The sequence below is a fragment of the Dermacentor variabilis genome, chromosome 3 (genome assembly GCF_050947875.1).
Source record: "Dermacentor variabilis isolate Ectoservices chromosome 3, ASM5094787v1, whole genome shotgun sequence".
NCBI lineage: Eukaryota > Metazoa > Arthropoda > Arachnida > Ixodida > Ixodidae > Dermacentor > Dermacentor variabilis.
This window is the reverse complement of record NC_134570.1, coordinates 47,336,577-47,357,284: the sequence shown is the minus strand read 5'-3', so window position 1 is coordinate 47,357,284 and position 20,708 is coordinate 47,336,577. Positions and strand designations below refer to the sequence as shown.

General features: G+C 42.8%; 1 long non-coding RNA gene across 2 annotated transcripts; it reads right to left on the bottom strand.

Moving 5' to 3' along the window:
- Nucleotides 1-5,160: 5,160 nt before the first annotated feature.
- LOC142575531 (uncharacterized) lies at nt 5,161-20,404 on the bottom strand. 2 transcript variants are annotated; one of them, XR_012826658.1, is made up of 8 exons: nt 20,128-20,404; nt 19,287-19,355; nt 16,556-16,708; nt 9,700-14,705; nt 9,512-9,599; nt 8,668-8,732; nt 5,823-5,915; nt 5,161-5,736 (listed from the first exon to the last, which is right to left on the bottom strand). It is a non-coding gene; the product is annotated as an uncharacterized LOC142575531 (long non-coding RNA). The 2 variants fall into 2 exon arrangements; XR_012826657.1 differs by lacking the exons at nt 5,161-5,736; nt 5,823-5,915 and having other exon boundaries at nt 7,070-8,732.
- Nucleotides 20,405-20,708: the final 304 nt, after the last annotated feature.

The following is a 20,708-nucleotide window of genomic DNA, read 5'->3' as shown; positions in this document are numbered from 1 at the left end:
GCGCCAGCGAGGAGGCAAAATGTCATTTCTGACTTCGCGTTTAAATTGAAGGCCTGAGGTGCCTCCTCACCACGGTAAGTGAAGCATCACGTAACCAAAGTTTCGTGATAGCCGGCGCAAGGTGCAGAACAGTACGCGCGTAGAACCGGCCGACGTGCGACCATGGAACAGCCGTTTTGTGTGTTCGCAGGCGTACGTTCTGTGGAGCCTTGCCGACTCTTGCATCGCATCCGCTAACCTTCACTTCCCTGCGCTTCTCGCGCGCACATATAAGATTCGCCCGCGGTAGGGAGGATTCGTTCCTTAAGACAAAGCAGCCGCTTCTTTCCCCATCTTCCAGGATGAAGCATCGGCTGGCAGGCGCACGGTGCCGAGGGCAGCAAAATGCACATATTCGGCGTAACGCTCTATCAGCACGTGTATTGAGGTACACCTGTGCAGGTGTACATGACCCTCGAACGCGCTCTGCTTAAAAGACTTCGTGCTGTCGCGAGTACTGCGAGGAACAAGCAACAGGTAAGCAACATGTGTTTTAATATGCACAAAAGCAAGTTGTTACTGAACACGAACTATGTATTCATAACGTACGGCACGTCTACGTGCCGCAAATGCACCATATGCGCTGTCAAAAGCAGGAATCACTGACCTGCAAGGCGTTCATTGTACAGATTCTGAAACGCCTCGGTTTCGGCCTGCGATGGCACGTTAGCATGTTCCGCCAAAAGACCAATAGGGAGTTTTAGAATAGGGGCCCCAATAGTTTGGGGCCCCAAAGAGCTTTGCGGGCGTTAGCGTTGGGGCACGTAGGAGTGAAGAGTTTTAGAATAGGGTTTTACGTTTGCGGATAGCGTCTTGCGCTGGCAGCGCCACTACGGCGTCAAAGAAAAGCTATTAGAAATAATTAAATAAAATGTACCATATTATGATAGGAATAGTAATTTTGACTTGCGTGTATTCGCGTTTAATTACAATTTAGAGGTTATTCTGTAAGCAGCAAGCAATTAGTTGCGCTTAGTTTCGAGCAAACTAACTTTACTAGCCTTCACCAGCCAAGCTTAGCCGTGCTAGGCCTACGAACCATAAAATCCACAATCGAATTCAATATCAGCGGCGTCTAATGAGTCAATCTTCATAACACACGCTAGTTGAGAGAAAGCGATAACCGCACTCACTTCTCCTAGCTTGCGAACTTGACGCGTTACCGCGAATCGAACACAGTTTTGTGCTAGGTTAGAGCCGTCGCTTCGATGGGTGCCGCCATGTTTGGCGACGCAAAGCTTTTGGGACCGCTGTTTGGGTTCCCGCTAAATCGGTGAAATAGCGTTCCCAACGCAAAACCCAAACGGAGTTTGCGTCTTGCGCATCCGCAGTGGCTTCGACGCTATTTCTTTGAGGCCCCAAAACGTTTGGGGCCCCTATTCTAAAACTCTCTAATATTTCCCGCGGATATTCCTTCGTCCGTGAATTGCCATTGCCGTGTCATTGCATCTGCAGCACGGTGCAGATAACGCAGTGCAACAAAACACGGAGACCAACGCAAACCTGCCCGCACGGTGCCTTTGCCACGGTACGAAACCTACGGAGCAACACGTGTGAGCGCACAGAACCAAAACACAGCCGCCATTGTGGCCCGAAAGGCGTGGCCGCTACGGCAAAGAAATAAAAAAATGAGCAAAAGAGAACCTACTACGTCATTTCCTCCACACTTTTCTCCTAGCGCGCGGAGGGGGTAGGGCCTCTCCTCAATTTCCTACCTCCATGGTGAGACAACTTGCACTTTCGCCACCTTGCACGACGAGGGCACAAGAGCCTCTGATTGGCTGTCTGAACAAGCGCTGCGGGCGGGCCAGGATAATTTTTTGCAGGGGGGTGTCGACGGCTCGTCCAAGGGAGCGCAGTCACCGTAGGGCACGGTGCCGTAGGGAGAGCGTTTGGATGGAGCCACGCCGCCGAGTTTTCCTGCCAAAGCAAGGGAAAGCCATCTACCGGGGGCACTTTCCGCTGCGTGGCATTCGATATATCGGTAGTCGCTGCTATATTTGCTCGATGTAAGCGTAATTTTTGCTATATATACTCATTGTAACTATACCATGACCAGAAATTGTTCGATATGTAGAATAATTTGAACGGGCTCGACTGTATTCATTAAATAAAGAACGAAGAGCTAAACACAATGATACTGATTCAATTCATGAACGGAAAGGCACGATAGCTTGGAAAAAATTTTTAGCCCTGTTGTTATTACAAGCACCGCATGTGCTGTTCGCGCCGTTTGGTCAAAGAGTAATGAGCTCCGAAAGAGCTCACGCGTTCTTTGAAGCTGTTGCCAAAGCTTCGCGTGTCTTCCACATAGTCGCCGCCTACGATATCCGCTGAAACAGAGGTTTTCAGAGCGACATCAGCGTCATGTACACTCATTGTAAACACAGAGGCAACAAAGTCAGCTGAGGCAATCAATGAATGCGTCACCACATGATCGAACATGGCAGCGCCCACGGTATCGCTGCGAAAAGGGACAATAGACAAGTCACAGCTTGCTACGTATGCACAGCTAGCAGACTACAAGAAGTATGCAATGTGCCTCGTGTATGTGGCACTCTCACGTAACCTCTCGAGAACATTTTACCTCACGACTGGCAACGTGGCGTACAAACACCGTCATGCCACCAATCACGCTTTACTAGACGAGATGGTCTTACTAAACAAATTCAAACTGATTGTGTCTTGGACAAGTCGTCAGCACTTGCAGCTTGAAACTGAGATGTGTCCATCCTCTTGACCTACAATGTCTGCATGCTCCCAATGTTGAAGAGGATCATCAGATGCTCAAAATGGACATACACTGTTCGAGGCATGAGCATGAATCCTGTGGCTGTTAGCTTAGTTGCAACGAGTCACGAGAAGCATCAGTGCACCAGGTGTGCTGGCACAGATATTTTCAAAACCAAGATTACCACATATCTCTTGCAGCCCATCCAGTGAAGTCGCCGTCACCTGAAGTGGACAAGTGCAACCTCGTAGATGGTGTGGGCGAAGTGTGAATTGCGCAAGCAACGTGTGGACACTTGGACGCTGTGTTAGTCGCACTTGGCAATAGTACATGTGCAGTAGACATACAAACCAGATTAGCATGCCCTGTGCGTCGTTCAGTGTGCACTCTGGGCTGTCAGCAGTGGCTACAACAGCCATAAGACAATGGCATTACTCTTCACTAGAAATTAATGTCGACTTGCAAAAAACCAGTGGTTACCGACATTCATGAAAGATATCTTCAGCGTGTGTCTTAACAGTGGTCACTTCAGTCAGTCATTACTCTCCGCATTGAAAACTGGTGGTGCTATTGACCACACGTTTTCCAGAGGAATTGAGACATTGAATATCTCTCGTTACAACTGGCATTTCTCCATGCATGTGCCACTTCTCATCATTGTGCAATGTCAACAACACCAAGAACAAGACCAGAGAAGATGAGAGGCACTTCATTCGGCGCATCTTCAGCAATCATAACACAAGGCCCATGCAACTGTTGGAAATGATGTTACTTTAACTTGCATTGGCGATTACTAACACCTGCACTGCGTAACACAAAGAAAATGTGTAACGCGTTGACACAGAGGTCGCACCTGCATTGCACCACGCTTAAACATTGCATTTGTGTCATTAGCATTAGAGTTTAGTAAATAACATTTAATTATGACCATTAGCATTACATCAGCGTAAAATTTCAATTACTATTTGCGTGAATATCAAGAAAAGTTACGGCAGAATTAATTTCATGGTGACTGTTGATGGTAAAGTGAATAGCAATTCTTGAGGTCATAGGCAAAAGCTATCCATACAACTAAGGAGTGTCTTGGAACAATGGATACAGCGGACACAAAGCTCACCATCACTGCACTAAGCACTGCACCAGACAAAAAGTGGTGCCAGAGCATTTGCATAATCAATTGTGGTTATGTGCCATAAATCAAGGTGTTATGCTCAAATATATACCGCACAATGAAATCAGTTTGTGGAAACAAACTTTTGTAGTACATCTGTAGCAAAGTGCCATCAATCAGGGCATGCATTACGTATAGATACTTTTCACTGTGTTTCATGTCTGATCATGTGCCGATGCTTCCACTGCTTATGCCTTCCATATTATGCTACAGCAAAACCGTTAAGGTAGATGGCAGTTTGATATTTTCAAGTGTTGTCGAGCAAAGCAATGAGAATGAAAAACACTTAATGGGACAGAAGTTAAAGTGAAACCGAGAAAACAACATTCGTGAGTGCTAAATCTTTTTGCAATGCTGTTCCCATATCCTCACAAATCACTGCAAGCTTTTTTTATTTCAAAGATTTCAGGAATGCCACAATTGTCAGTCTACTAAAGCCGAATCACCATTACTCATGTATAGTTCAGGGTTTGACAGAAGACCATCTGGCAGGGGGTGTACATTTTCTTCTTGACAGCAAGCAAACACTCGCCAAAGTTAAAAAAAATGGAGTTTATGATGTTTCGAGCCCCCTACGAGTCTCCTGTTCACATAAAACAATCCCACGTCTTCGCATTACGGGTGTGATGCTCTCGCATGCGTACTGCACACGTAATGCGAAGACGTGGGATTGTTTTCCACCTGCAGCAAGTTGTTTTTTGAACTACTTTCGTTGCCATTAATTTATCATTTCTTTAATTCAATTAATAAGTACAAGTAATTTCCCTATGGTGTCCTTGTTTGTTGGCTTTTCATGATATGATTAATAAAAGTTGAGCGCCTCGGTTAATATATGTAGTAGATGGCACAGCGATATGGTGTATATTTCTGGTAGATTTCCATGTGTCTGATTTAGTGCGAGAGGCGTCAACTGGATCAATAATGATTCCAAAAGAAGGTGGGATGACAAACGATTTTTCAGTGTCAAGTACAGTCGCAGAATTCCAATCAATGTTTTGACCAATGTTAAGGTGATGTTCAGCTAGCGCGTTGGCGGCAGTGTCTCTCTTGCTACATCCTTTTAGTGCTGCTTGATACGTCGTCTTTTTTGCTTAACGTCAAGAAATGCTCATTACTTGCATTTTTATTGTCAAATCCCATTTTATTTCTCTTCATTACTGAAATGAACTGATACTGCAAGTTGCAGCTTTGCAGTACTAAGGGACAACTTATGATGGTAAGCTAAACTGGCAGCAACCAATCGAATCAAATGCTAGCAAAGGGTACGTGCAATGGCATTGTTGCACCGATTTAGTAATAAAGACAGTGATATGAGAGCTACATTGCTGATTTATAAACTTTATGTCAGCTGCATTCCCGAATTTGGCTGTGTTCTTTTTTTCAGCATATGCAGCACACAAACCAAGACCTGTAATATTACTGGAAAGGCAAGTGCTATGCCTCTGCCTTGGGCTGCCAAGTTTTGTGGCTAACAATGTACTTTATCAGGAGTCTGGCATTACTCTGCTTGAATCCCAATTTATTCAAATTACTGACCTGACCTTCCTGAAGCTTTATTGTGCATCTCTCGCCCATTCACAAGCCATTTTCATCAATTCTCCCAAATCATTTTTCATAACAGGTTGGCGGCATTACCAACAGCCACAACTTGTTTTTGTTTAGGGGCTGTTATTAAAACTTAAGTTGGTCTACCAAACCTGATTTCTCCAAAACCTAATTTGTTCAAGGTAAAACTGATCTTTGATGATATTTTTCCAAAAGACACAAACTTCTTGCACGCATATTTGAAGGTCTCCTGCAAGATCATCTTAGTCAATATCCGCCTCACTTGATAATTTCAATGGACGCATCACAAAATTTAGACAAGGCTGGTGTTGGCACCTTTTCAATTCAGCTGAACTGGTATTTTGCTCTCCGTCTCGCTGATTACACTCCACTATTCTTTGCTGAATTCGTGGTGACAATTCTTGCAATCTGAAAATTAGACCCACAGATATCTAGTGCAATAGTGGTTACAGATGCGCTTTTGGTCTGTACACATTTCACTTCTACTATTTGGTTACCCCTGTTGAATATATTTTCCGACTCTTGTCCCAGACAATTTGTCTGAAGCCCGCTTTGTCTGGGTCCCCGGACATAATGGAATCTTTTTAAATGAACCAGCTGGCCCACTTGCATCGTCATCACTAAATGGTCCGGTCTTAAATGTTCTTCCTAATTTCTTTTATAACAGGAGCTAGATCCAAATGCCTTTTATTGTTGACTTGTAATGAATCATCCATACTTTCCGCAGATGATTTTCAACATCTAAAATTTCAGTGGAACACTAGCAAATGCCTTTCATGCCAGTGCGAGGTTACATTAGCAAGTCTTTGCAGTAGAGTTCCCCGCCTAAATTTTTACCTTCATAGATCTGGTTTATCCACAACTAACCTCTGGTCTTTTTGTAATGAACCAGAAATTACAGAAATCTGGCCATTTCTTTCTTTCTTGCCACTGCTTCACCTCCCTCCGCAAAATTTTCTTCATATTTCAAACTAGTATACTAGGTTTAGCACTTACAACACCAAAGGTTACCTTTTGGTGCCTGTCAATAAGGCATAAGCTATGATTTCATGATTAGTCCTCTGCACAAGTTCACTGAAGCATCCAAAAGGTTACGCTGCTAGGGTACCGACCATGGAACATTTTATTTTATTACTTTCTTGAGCTTTTAAGATTAATTTTATATTTAGTTATTTAGTTGATGTAAAGGTACTCTCGAAATCTGTGTATCTGTTATTTGCCAAATGATTCGTTTTAAATGTTCACCTTTAACCTTTTTGGTATATTGTTGGGTGTGCATTTCAATCTATCCAGTGTGGCTAATCTCCCTTGTGGGTACAAGCCATGTTTTGAGGCAACAACTGATGATTTCAGCAAAAGGAGCACTGATGGGCTTAGAAAAACTGAAGTCCTTTGCTGCCCAGCAGACTGTTATGCTGGAGAAGATTCACATGAGCTTGGGCAGACTCAATTCATGACCATGCTGTCTTACGTGTAAAAGTGCAGCAAAAGATTAGTTTTGTACACAAAGTGCAAATGGGTTGAAATGTCATTTGAACATCTGATGTTTCTTTTAGCTGATAACATGCTGCAACATACTTATATGAGTGAGCTTTAGCAAGCTTTTTTCTGAGGTCCCTTTAAGTTTCACTCTAGTTCGTGAAAGGTCTTGCAGCAATGACAGACAGGTGACACTACTTTGTCCTCTCACACATGGCTAAATACTTAACATCCTGCTTGCAGCAGTGTTACGAAAGATGTAAGGGTCTCCAAAGTGCACAAACATCATCCTGTTAGCACCTCCACATCAAAATGTCCCAAAATTTTCTAGTTTTGAGAATTAAAACCACACAGTAACAAAACCTTTATAGAAATGTGCATCAGCACATTTTTCCTATTCATTCAGAATCGGCAGTCTCGTGAGTGCTGTTTAATGCTAATACGATGTAAAATGCACTTGCCTATGTGAGCTTGTAATCTGCCTGTTTCAGAGTTGACACATGCTACAACTATGCCCTCAATTAGCTCTATGTCTGCATTTTGTACTAGTCATTTTGTACAGTACTAGTCCAAGCTTACACAAGATGATCCAGAAAAGAGAACTCAAGCTGCAAAACATTTAGTAGCATCAACACATTTGTACCACTCCGTATCAGCAATGCAATGGCAAAGCACCACATATTCAGAATGCCACACAATATGAGCAATTTGTTTCACATTCATTCCGAGAAAAAATTGTGCACTTTTGAGTAAGAACATAGTGTTTTTCACAATTGTCTTGCACACCCTTTTTTTTTACTTAACATTTAGACTTCTCCATACATTGCTCCCATGTAAAAACAGAAGTGGGCAAACATTTACTGTTTTTAAGAATGCTTTCCTTTTACTGTGATAGCAGTTGAGGATAGTGGAATGCTACAGTATGGGAACTGACAGACGGCGCTCAAAGTGCACAAACACACAGCATGTCTGTGTACTTTGTGTGCCTCCTTTGTCTCCATCAATTCCCATGCTGTAGCCTTCCACTATGTTCAACAAACAAGCCCAAGTAGTTACTGAGCAGCTGGGCGCTCAAATATCGGTTCACTGTGCCAATCCACCTATTTTATTTATTGCACCATGGTCAGGCCACCTTTGTTCGTGTTCACGCTTACCACTGGGTGAAAAAAAAAGCTTTATCCACATTACCCTTGGGGATTGAATTTATGCCCCTGAAGCAATGAACAGCAGAAAGCTGGATGCACAAGCCAATGAGCCATTGGAGACTTCGCTATTTATCTGGGCCATTGTGTGCCATACAGACCCTGAGAGGGAATCTGCACATTTATTTTAGAAGCCAGCAAGCAATACTGTAGCGAAAACTTTCACATAGCAACGCTGTTTTCAAGACACTATCCAATGTGTTGGGTCTGCTGCTGTTGCAATAAACCAGTTCAGAGTTTGGGAAACCACGTAAGTTTGTGTCTGCTACATGGGCAATTGCTGGATATCATTAGGTACTATGATAAATACAGCAGTGCCATCATGAAAGCAATTTCGTTTTTTGAACTTCCTATTTTCATGGCAGTTTCATTTTTTTTCATCAGGCTTTGCTTCTTTTGTTTTTCAGAGCTTGGACTCATTTGTTCGGTGCACTTGCTTTTCAATTAGGAGGCATGTCGCTTTTTTTTTTAACCACTACCTGTCTGGTGGTGTCTCCACAGTCTGATGGTCCTCAAAATCTTGGTGGTGGCTGCTTTGTTTTACCTGGAAAAGTAGAGCAAGGCATCCTTTTAGCATCATGTTACTACACTAAGTATGAGAGCACATGTGCCTGAATTAAGGTAAGTGCCAATTATGCACGAGGAAAGTAATGTTTGGATGCAGCAATTCGGTGGAAGGCTTCATACTGTTCTGGGTAAATGTGTTGTGCAATTTGGTCCATGCAGTTTTTATTATAATGTACATTTTTAACAATACCTAATAACTGGTGATGCAAAAGGTGTCAAGAACATTGTCCCAAAACATGCATGTCTGAAAGGGTAAAAAAACAGCATGGCAGAAACACACAGCTGACAATTGCAGGTCTCAGAACTTTGTTAAAAAATACCAACACTTTTCTAGCTTGGAAGCAGTGGAGAAAGGAGTTTGTTGTACGCAAAGAGCTAAATTTGCAACCATAAATCTTTCCACTTAGTCCTGCTTTTACAAAAATTTCTATAAAGACAAAAATGCGCAATCACCGTGTACAGCACAAATAAATTCATTCATTTGCAACTATATCGAATAGCTACTTTGCACAAGTTTCAAGTTGTACTGGCGAAATAGCATCACTTCAGTGATATCTTTTGTGCACTTTAACGTCTTAATGCAGCTTACAGACTTGGAATATTTTTCCACAGAATGACTATCTTTTAGTACTTCACAAGTTTCAGGATTTAAATGCAACAAATTTTACTAGTCCATTTTGTCTTTCACTAGACATATGCTTCATGTTGCACCAAAAGCTGACATTCTTATGGCTCTCATGCCCCTGCCATACTTACATTCTGGAAATGTAAAACGATACAGAGCTGTCATAGCATTTGTGCAATAAGCATCAATATGCTGGCATCTTGAGAATTTTCCAGAAACCTACAAGGAAAATAAGTATATGTGAGTTCATGTTTCCAAATGCGTATGCACAAAGCGCAAGAACTAGAAGTGATGAATCACTTCCTACATGCATGCTTACTTGTGAAATGGGCCTTTTGGCATCTTCTTTACGACTTGCACATTTGCAATGTGTCGGAACCACATTTTCTTTGTTGATACTTCACACACTAAGCAACATTTTTTTTTTAAATGGCATGTGCTCCAGCTAGTGGCAAGAAGCAAAAAGCAGGCTAGGTAAGAGGAAAAAGTAAAAGCCAGTGTGCTTACTTCGTCACCAGTGGGGAGTGCAAATTCAACAAACTTTGTCTAAGTCGGTTGGATGGGTTCCCTCAAAATCGTATGGTGCGCACAAGCTACAAGAGTTTGTTGGAATCAGCTGTAACCATTAAAACTTTTTTCTATATGAAATAAGATTGTTGTGGGTATTTGCAAATGTTCACTCCAATCATATTGTGTTCACATTCTGCCTTTCTAACATGAAAGGGTGACTGCTTCAGCTGACGAGTACCCCTCAACTTCTACAACGTTTAAAAACTATACAGCAGACATTTTGAATTGTCATTTTCATGTTTCCAGTAAGGCCTGTTATATGTCGGCAATCAGCGACTCAGAAAATGCTTGCAAAGCAGAGTGAGCTTTGAACCTCCATATGCTGCACAAGTTCTGTGCACCATGGTAGCACAGCATCCTGAAGGCTCCACAATCAAAGATGGTGATGCAGGGGCATCTGTCAACCCAGGAAAAGTGAGGGCTGTAGCACAATGCACAATGACCTGTTGCGGGCAGCAGTGTGGGCACACAAGCCTAACAAAGGAAACAATGTTCAGGTTATTCCACACCAGCGTGCCACAACCCAATAAAAAATAGAAAGTAATACACAAATATATACCAAGTGTCCTATTAACCACACAGTAAAGGTAAACCACATCAAACTACACTTTTGCATGCATAAATACTGGCCCTGAGCAATAAAGGATATACCATATTGTGTACATCCCTGCAAAATCGTCATACAAAGCAGGTCACTTCCAATACATCATGTAAAAAGTATGGAGTTAAGGACAGGTTGAGCTCAGGAAGGCTTAGCTGTAGCTGTTGTAACTTCAACATACAGTTGTACAGAATATTCAGGCTGCAGATGGAACACTGGTAGCTTTGAAAAAGCCATGGTGGTTTATTCACAGTATATATGCATGAATGAAAAAAGGATGTTTGTTGCCTTGTAACGTAAACAGCTTGCTGCTTTGCAAAAACAATCAGCAAGCAAGCAAAAACAAGCGGCAGAACTGAACTTAAAAATTCTGCATTCTATTGAAAGTAATATCAAAATGACTATGACATATAAATAAGACATGAATATATTGATCTGTCCAAGACTTTGAAGATAAAATCTGCATAAGATCACCATGCTCTGACACCACAAATATGAAATGGAGATCTGTTTTAACTTTAAGAGATGCACTTACACAAATGCCATAAGAGTTCACTGTTTCTCTTGCTTTATGACTGGCAGCCTGACCAATCGAACAACAGGGTTCAAGTTTCTTGTACTTGCAAACTGGCTGTATGGCACTCGAGCATCGAAATGTCGGACAAAGAGATTGTCAGTGATGGTTTGTCTTTTAGAGTACTTTGATTTGATCTGCTTCAAGTGCAACATCACATTATTTCTTGAGTTTTCAACTTTGATATGACCATTGGGGAAAAACTGGACACTCCTGAAGGTGTTGGAAATAGATGTAAATTCTTGTGGTGCCCAATCACCTAAACTTACTACAGCACCGGCATTGTCAATGTCACTGGCAGTGGTTGCACCATGAGTTTTTACAATGTGCTTGCACAGTCTGTCAAAAGTGGCAAAGCTTATAAAACATTCAGAGCACACATGGGACCCTTCATGCACCCCAGAAAGCAAAGAGCTGGGCACTTTGGTCAAATTCCTTCCAGGTGTGTGCATGGTATTCAGTTCAGACAGTTTTTGGAGAACTTTTTCGTCAATTACAATGCTTCCATTAACTTTTTTGCAAGCAGCAGCATCAATAAATGCTGATGCAAGTATTTTCAGCCGAAATCTACCTCGCAATTTACCTTGAGATTCTATGCAGGGGTTTTCTTCCAAAATACTTTTTTGAGGCTGTACAGATTTGATGGAAGCCATGCCAAAGCCTTTCAATGCATAAGGCAACGATGTAGATATGTTGGATTCCTCTGACGGTTCATCTGTGCTGTTGTCACTGTGGACACCCAGTGAAGACAGAGGCTCGGACAATGCCAGGTCTTGAAGAGTGGGGCCACCTTCTGCCTTGAAGAGAGAGCCATCATCGGGGTATATACAATTGACCATAGGCTCTGTATGCTGCGCTGGCATCTCTCGGGTTGCAGATGGTCTTCTATTACCATCTGCATGGGTGGGCATGGCACTGCATTGCGGTTGCTCCACTTCACTGCCGACACAGGCAGAGGTGACAAAATCAATTGCTTTCTTCAAATTTTTTATCATGGTTTTGCCCTTTGCTTTAAGCCTTGATCGACCGGCCCCCTTCAGGTAATGCTGGGCTTCATCTACCCATGATGGTGCCACCTGCATACCTACATCAACCACTTTTCCATCCTGAAGACTCCACACAGAGAATGGCTGCCCTATATGATGACAACCAGCATGCATGAGCAGACACCTTGACTTTTTGTATGACTTTAAGCAATGTCCACAGAAGAATGTCACTGCGTGCAAGGTAGTCATGTGGCAAATGTAGGAAAGCACCGTGTCCCAGCATGTGGAACACAGATCACAAAAATACTTTCTGGTAGTCAGGTCATCTGCAGATTCTGCCTGGCTCGCATCATACTGCTCATCAGCCTTGCCATTTTCATAGCATGCTCCAGGTTCAAAATCAACAGTGTCTTTACAGCCCTCAGTTTCTGCACAAGTTGAGGAGGATAAAATATTCGAAGCACAAAACTCTGCTTTTCTAGCTGCTACAGCTTGGTCAGCTTTGCCTTGCTCATCCTGGTAGATTTGGTGCATCTGAATTATGTGATTGTCAACATCACATTGATTTGTGCTTCCAAATGAGCAGTCTTTGTAGGGACAAAACAAAATGCCACTGTGCCTTTCAACAATGTGCGAGAGGAGATCTACGATAGAAACAAGAAAGCCACACTTAGGACAGTTAAGTGATGACTGCAAGGGATGACACTCGGCAAGATGGTTCATAAAATCAAACACATCCCCATATTCCATGCTGCAGTCTTCTATGTTACAAGAGAATTGTTGTTTACCTGGGAAGGTAGAGGGAGCAATTTCAGTTGCACTGAGTGTTGGTCGATCATGGTCAATCTCTTTTTCGTTTTGAGCATGCTCACATGACGGAAGTAGACATTCATTTCTATCTAGTCCCATATCCATCTCTACAGTATGCCAATTTTCATTGACACTGCAAATTGTAGGGTTAGTTTCTGCAATGGGGAAGGTAGACAGCCCCATTTCAGTTACGCTGGATGTTGGTCGATAATGGTCAATTTCTTCAATTTGAGCACGCTCACATAATGGAAGTAGACATTTATTTTTTTCTAGTCCCATATCAATCTCAACAGTGTGGTGATTCGCAGTGACATTGCAACTTGTAAGGTTATTTTCTGCAATGGGGAAGGTAGACAGTCCCATTTCAGTTATGCTGGTTGTTGGTTGATCATGGTCAATCTCTTCACTTTGAGCATGCTCACATGATGGAAGCAGACATTCATTTCCTTCTAGTCCCATATCCGTCTCAACAGTGTGCCAATTTTCATTGACATTGCAACTTGTAGGGTTATTTTCTGCAATGGGGAAGGTATACAGTCCCATTTCAGTTATGCTGGGTGTTGGTTGATCATGGTCAATTTCTTCACTTTGAGCATGCTCACATAATGGAAGTAGACATTTATTTTTTTCTAGTCCCATATCCATCTCAACAGTGTGGTGATTTGCATTGACATTGCAACTTGTACGGTTATTTTCTGCAATAGGGAAGGTAGACAGGCCCATTTCAGTTATGCTGGGTGTTGGTTGATCATGGTCAATTTCTTCACTTTGAGCATGCTCACATGATGGAAGTAGACATTTATTTTTTTCTAGTCCCATATCCATCTCAACAGTGTGGTGATTTGAATTTACATTGCAATTTGTAGGGTTATTTTCTGCAATGGAGAAGGTACACAGTCCCGTTTCAGTTATGCTGGGTGCTGGTCGATCATGGTCAATTTCTTTTTCGCGTTGAGAATGCTCACATGATGGAAGTACACATTCATTTTCTAGTTCCATATCCATCTCAACAGTGTGCTTAAAACTTGTAGGGTTATTTTCTGCAATTTCTTCCTCCAATGCTGCTCCACAAATGTCTGGCGTGATTTGTCTTGATTCACTTGAACATGCTTTAATCTGTGGTAAAGCGAGAATCAATGGTTGTGGCGGGAGCTCTCGCTGTACAGGCTCTTTTGTCAAATATTCTACAGCCAACTGCCGCAGTTCTTGAACAACAGTGAGCGAGTCCCCATTTCTAAGCAACAACCTAAATGGCTTGTAAGAGTGTTCTTCCATTATGTGGCGCATGATGACCCAGTCATCATCTCCGCCCAAGTCGCAGTAAAGACAATGAACTTTAAAAAAGGCATGATCACACCTGTAGTGCTCCAACAGCCTACTTGAAGAATCAGCATGGGCTAAACACAAATGGCATACATACACTTTTAACCCCCAGTGACACTGCTTGAGGTGTTCATGAAACATAGCAGTTGTGAGGCACTTGAAACGGCAGTCTTTGGAAAGTACGCATACATACTCCTTTGGTCTGACTAAACTTTTTGTTTCACTGTTGGAAATAGGAGGCTCAGCACTACCAGGGTGCTGATGCCATGGTACTGGCTGTATGTCATGTATAAGGTAAGCATGAATGGCTAGGTGAGCCTTTCCACTTGTCGAGTATGCACAAAGACCACAAAAATACATCTGAGGTTCCCAACAGATGGCTGGCTCCCTGTCCACTTTGTTGTTTCTGCTCTGGAAGGCACGAGGGGATGTCGTAGAAATCAAACCAGGTGTTCCAGAACCTAGAAGTCAACACACAAATGTTAATGGCATTTGAAGCAAAATCTGCATGTATGCTTTGAATGTTACAAAGAGAAACAATTTTATCCACTACGCATACCTCTCACAAAAGTCAACAATATCTCAAACAAACTAGAATTAAAGAACACACTGCCCTTGCTGCATAACTAGTGCGATATAGTAACCTTAAATAGTCCATTCGGCTTTCTGCCAACTCTACTTTGGCACACAGCTGTTCACACAAGATCTTTAACTTATTTACAGAACAGAGTAAGCACGTCTTGCAACACCTGCAATGAACTCATACAGAAAAACATGGACACCAAGCATTATGTTTACACCTTTGCTAATTCTGCAAATTCATGTACTTAGCCAACAGTCATGTACCCCATATTTCACTCATGTCACCTTTTGTGCTATACATTCAGTTCCTCAATCAGGCAAAAGCTGCACATGCACACACACATACAATATAAAAACTCTACAAGTACAGTTACAGCTTGTCAAAACCCAACGGAATATAATGAAACACTGGATATAAAAAGGTAAGTGATATTCCCACTTGAAATTCTCAAAGGTCTATGTATTAAAACCTGATTTTAAAGAAGTAAAATTGTTTTCCCAATGGATATCGGGAACTTGATTTGTCCCTGAAGCTAAATACCCGGCTTTGGCATACCAAATATATTACATTTTGCAGGGTTCAGCATCCATTTGGTGTGGATGTTTAAAACCCTCACGTCCCAGTGTTGAATATGCCGTCGAGCAGCACTGGTTTTTCTCACAACTGCGCATAAGCAGCAGATCATTATCTCCATCCCACTTCTCTCTCACTGCTGTGCCATGTAGGCTAGTGCAGCTAGACGTGACCTTCGGGATTGCACTGCACCCAACCTGCAAGACGTGCCACACTGAGAAAGAGAAGTGCAATGGTGAGCTGCTGCTTGCTCATGGCATTACGAAAGACCAGTGCCATCCACCTCTCTCTCACTGTGGCATGGCGCGCAGGCTGGTGCAGCTTGGCATGACCTCAGAGATCGCATCAGTGCCAGTGCAATGTTGGAGGCCACGAGTTGGCCAAGCCAAGTGAGTGTGAAGAGGTTCGCTGGCCTCCTTACTCACACATAGAGCCATGTGAGAGTGGTGGATAGGCCGGGATCACCTGCGTAGTCAGTGGGCCATGTGTGCTATAAGCTGCTCAAACCCGACACTTTTTTTGTGTTGCAGTGCAAGAGCTGTTTTCTTCGACCGCATCGCTGGTTTCATATTGCTGTAGACAAGCCAAGTGAAAAGCAAAAGCAATCACATTGGAACAGAAGGCAGCTGTTGTAAAAGCAGCTGTGTCAGGTGCTAAGAAGTTGTGTGCTGCACACGCTGAAGATTCTATTGCAGTTTCATTAAAATTTCGTCGCACATGTGGTCTGTAGTGGTTCCACGGGCGGCAAAGTTGTCTTCTACTATGCATGTTTAAAGTTGCACACCTTATTGGGCCTACAGTGCAGTAAAGGGCAACAGTAGACATAACAAAGTAATTTAGGCTCCACTTTAGATTTCATGACGTTTTACCGTAGTCTTTTCCCTATACACCAGTAATATTTTGATGCTCTTAATTAGATGCAGACAAAAAAAACAAATGACGGAAGACATTCATTTCTTCTGCCTGCCTGAAAAACTCGTCATCTATTAGACGACCTAAAACATCTTAGTGATTCCAGATCACTGCACTTTTTCCTAGGCATTTAACACCCGTCAGGCACCTGAGGCAAGAAATTTTACAAATATTCATGCCTCAACACAACTGCTTTATAACCAGTTTTAAATCTGGAAACAGTAAAGGAAGAGGTAAGCTTACCTCTTAAGTACTGGCTGATTCAGAAATGTTGCACCAGGGCCAAAAATGTTCCACCAGGCCCAAAAGAGCCAATGCTAGCTTGCAGCACAGGTGGTGCGGCAACGTCCAGAGCAAGGTACATTCATGGGTTGCCCACAAGTGGTCATATGACAGCTGCAATTAAATACAAATTTCAGTTTTCGCTTATGTGCCATGCTCCTTCTCACATCATCATCAGCCTATTTTATGTCCACTGCAGGATGAAGGCCTCTCCCTGCGATCTCCAATTACCTCTATCCTGCGCCAACCGATTCCAACTAGCGCCTGCGAATTTACCAATTTCATCGCCACCCCTCCTAGTCTTTTGCCTTCCGCAAATGTGCGTCCCTTCTCTTGGGACCCATTCCGTAACCCTAATGGTCCACCAGTATCTAACCTACGCATTACATGACCTACCCAGCTCCATTTTTTTTATCTTAATGTCAATTAGAACATCGGCTATTCCCTTTTCACATAATAAAGGCAGAGGGAATAAGCACGTTTTCAATGTGTAGTGTGTTCTTTTGCAGGTGATCAAAGCCAGGATTCCAGTCCATGTTACTGATCCAATTACAAATTACATCTTTCACCAGACAATATAGAAAGGAGCCACACAATAGACTAAAAATTCACGCAGGCTACAGCTCGAGCTGAGAGCCGCCCAACACTCCAACAAACAGATTTACCTGGTCCTGTTGAGCATGGCGTACACATAGCACAGGCCCTGTTAAGGCCGAGCAGCATCGTAGCACACTTGCTGCTGACAAGAGTACCTCTATTATGACAAATATTTTGTAAATTGTGGTGTCATAAGAACGGGTATTATATAAAATATCTACACTTCTTGTGCAATATAGGGTATTGGCATTTACACGATTTCATTCAAATTTGCTTTTTCATTGTGCATCAGTACTATAGTTTCTTTGACTGGTTGTACTTGCATTAGGGTGGCACAACTTTTTCTAGAAAGCACGACACGCTAACAAGTGCTTCCCTAGGTCCCCATATCTGTAGCTTATGTCATTTCCGAGTGCTGTGTTGCAATAGTTTCTCTATCTTCATTCCTTTCATACAGGACATTAGCAGTGTCATCATGGGAGAAATTATTTTTTGTCTTGTTTAACGACATGGTAATGATGCCAGGCTTGACTTTAGTTTCTTCAGGTGTGAAGTGCTTCATATGGTTCACTTGCCAGCGCTGCTAACACCACGCATGAAGACAAAGTCTGGATGCTGCGCAACAGCGACTTGCAATGGGAGATTTGATAAAGGTGAAAACGACCTGGTCATTCCACCCCACCCACTTTTTTTGCCTGCCCTACTTCCCTTCGAGCACAATGTACACAAAAGGCCCATCTGATATCTCTGCTCAAGTCACAAATTATTGCCAATATTTTGACTAGTGGATTTATTTGCAAATAATGTAAGCATAATCACAAGAGCAAAAAGATCAGGCCACCATAGGTCACTCAAGATTACACAACCACTGAACTTTCTATGCAATGGTGTAAAACTGGGCAAGTTGGTTGATCTTCATAGTAAAAGCAGTGCAAAAGGAACGGCAACACAAGACAGACAAGTAGACAGGTAAGGCGCTCAACAACTGACTGGTTTATTGCAGACAGGAATGAATAAATACAAACAGACCATCTGCATGTGCATCCTCACGCTACTGGGATTTGCTACATCTTTCAAGGAGGCCGATTTTACAATGGTGCAGGTTGATAGATGGGATGGAGATGCAAATGTTTGTTTTTTTAATGTGGAGAGCTTCAATAACATATACATGGTTTTTGAAAAAAGTCTTAGTACACAGTGTTTACAGAAAGGTTTAGCTACTGAGCATGTACATCTTCAGGTTTGGTCTCCCTGCGAGCCTTCCGATAAATGGGTAAAGAAGTATGAGGCTTGAATGCAAAGCACGGATAGCAGCAAGTACACATGAAGACATATTGGAATTTTGAGTGCATTCGCACTTTGGAAACAAGCAATGTCCACATTACTGTTGCTCTCAGGTCGTGCCTTGAGTGTAGCTAGGCCCATTCAGTGTAAACATTACTTTATCCCTAACCAGTCAACTTCAAATTCGCACTCATAGATCTCCATCAATACAATACAAAACAATAACTCAGAAGCAAGAAAATTCAAGACAGAATTAGGTTGTTTTCGTCTAGTTGTGCCTTTGGCCATGTTCGAGCTCAGTACAAGTCAATGAACAATAACCACTTGAACAATAACATTTCTAAAGCAAAGCTTTCTTTTCCTCTTCCTCACACTTTGCAGGTGCTGCTGCTGTCAAGTAGACAACTTACGGCATTAGGCATTTGCCGATTCATTGCCAATGCCCCAGAATGGGTACATGTCACTGTGACATAATGGTTGCAGAACACTTATGTTTTCAGATGTCACATTTCTTTGCGCAGACAAATCTCAACCTTGTTCCCCCAACAAGTATCGTACATTGCTTCTGCACTCATCATAAACAGCTAACAGACACAGGAGATGACGCTGTGCTCACACCAGCTACTACTGCTGCGACCTCGCCAACTCAAACAGGCTTTCTAGTTACATGCCAACACTGCATTGATCTATGTTTTTCTACTGTAAATATGCAATGGTGTAACACTCGCAGCTCTACGCTGTTATCACAAGTTGGCAGAAATGCCCATGGTGCTGTAGATAATCACACCTAACATGTAGCTATCAGCCTTACCTGCAGGAGCGGACTCATGAACAGTAACGGTTTACAGGGCAGCTTGCCTTTGGCATCCTCTTGGGAGTGCTGAAAATGAAATTGGCACGTCATTCCAAATCAATAAATTGCAAAAAAGGCTTCTTTGTGCATTGCCTGCCCAGAAAAATTTTTCCATTTCGGAAATCACAAAGCTCCAATACTTCACAGCCTATGTGCCCGGGTAGGTCAGTGCACACTGTATTGATAGGCTCCACAATGCGGTGCAGAATGCACAGTTGCAGCCTGGACGATTAGGTAGTGGAATGCGCGAGACACTTTGCAGTTTCTGCAATCAAATAATTTATCGTGGCACTACGTTTTACTCGGATCTAACTAGCAAAATGGCGCACCATGCGACCATTATCTCGGTGCAATGTCACAACACTAAAGAACAACATATCATATATGGCCTAGGTACACTTGAACCAGTATTTAACACTGTAGGATGTGCCTTTCAGGGTTTGCCCAAACGCCGTGTTGTTTTCAGGCTGACGAATGAACTTTTTGAACTGAACGCGTTAACAAAGACCGCAGGTGTCGTACGTCTTCCACCTAGCGATTTGTAACAAAGCAGCTATAAATTTACTTTTCGCCCGCTCGCATAGAAGACCGCAACCGACTAAAACCGTGAATTTGCTTTATTTGAGAACAACACAGCTCAAGGTAAGCGGTATGAATACTAAAACAATATTCTCAACGTTACGCGAAGCATCAAAACAACGAAACACAGACCTACCAGTCATATTTGCACTCTCATCAATGGCCAACATATATATGGCAGAAAGCACATAGCATTCACACGAAAACATTTTACAATAACCTGCAGTTTGGTCAGCTGAGTTTCCCAACGTTTCGAACACAAAAGAGCAGATTTCAGTCACACATCGGTCTTCATGGCATTCCAATTTACCCGAATGGTGGACAGCGCAGCAATTCGAACGATCAGGGGCGCTAACGTTTGGTCTCTTCGCTTACGCTGTGGAAGAACACTATTACGCACACGACTTGAGTGAAAACGCACGTGTGCAAAGATTTATCAACGCCATTGTTCGCGCGTGAATTTGTCAGAAATGAACGAAAGTACAGAAGGTGGATGAAGAAAATGCGGGAACAGAGGATAAACGAACCTGCCCAGCCGTTGAAGTGATGCGAGAGCTTCGTCCCCTTACGGCAGCAAGTCGAACTGGAACTATTTCGCGCTGAACATTGCCTCCAAGATCCGCTAGCGCGCAGGCGTTGTGCACATGGAGGAAAAAAAACAGACGCTCTACCCAGTCCGCGTGCTTGGAGAAAAGTGTGGAGGATGATGGTCGCAAGATGATGAGCCAACATTTGAAACTGACGACGCTGTGTCCGGTTTGAACTACTTTAATGCCAAGCATTCGTCCCGCTAATGTACGC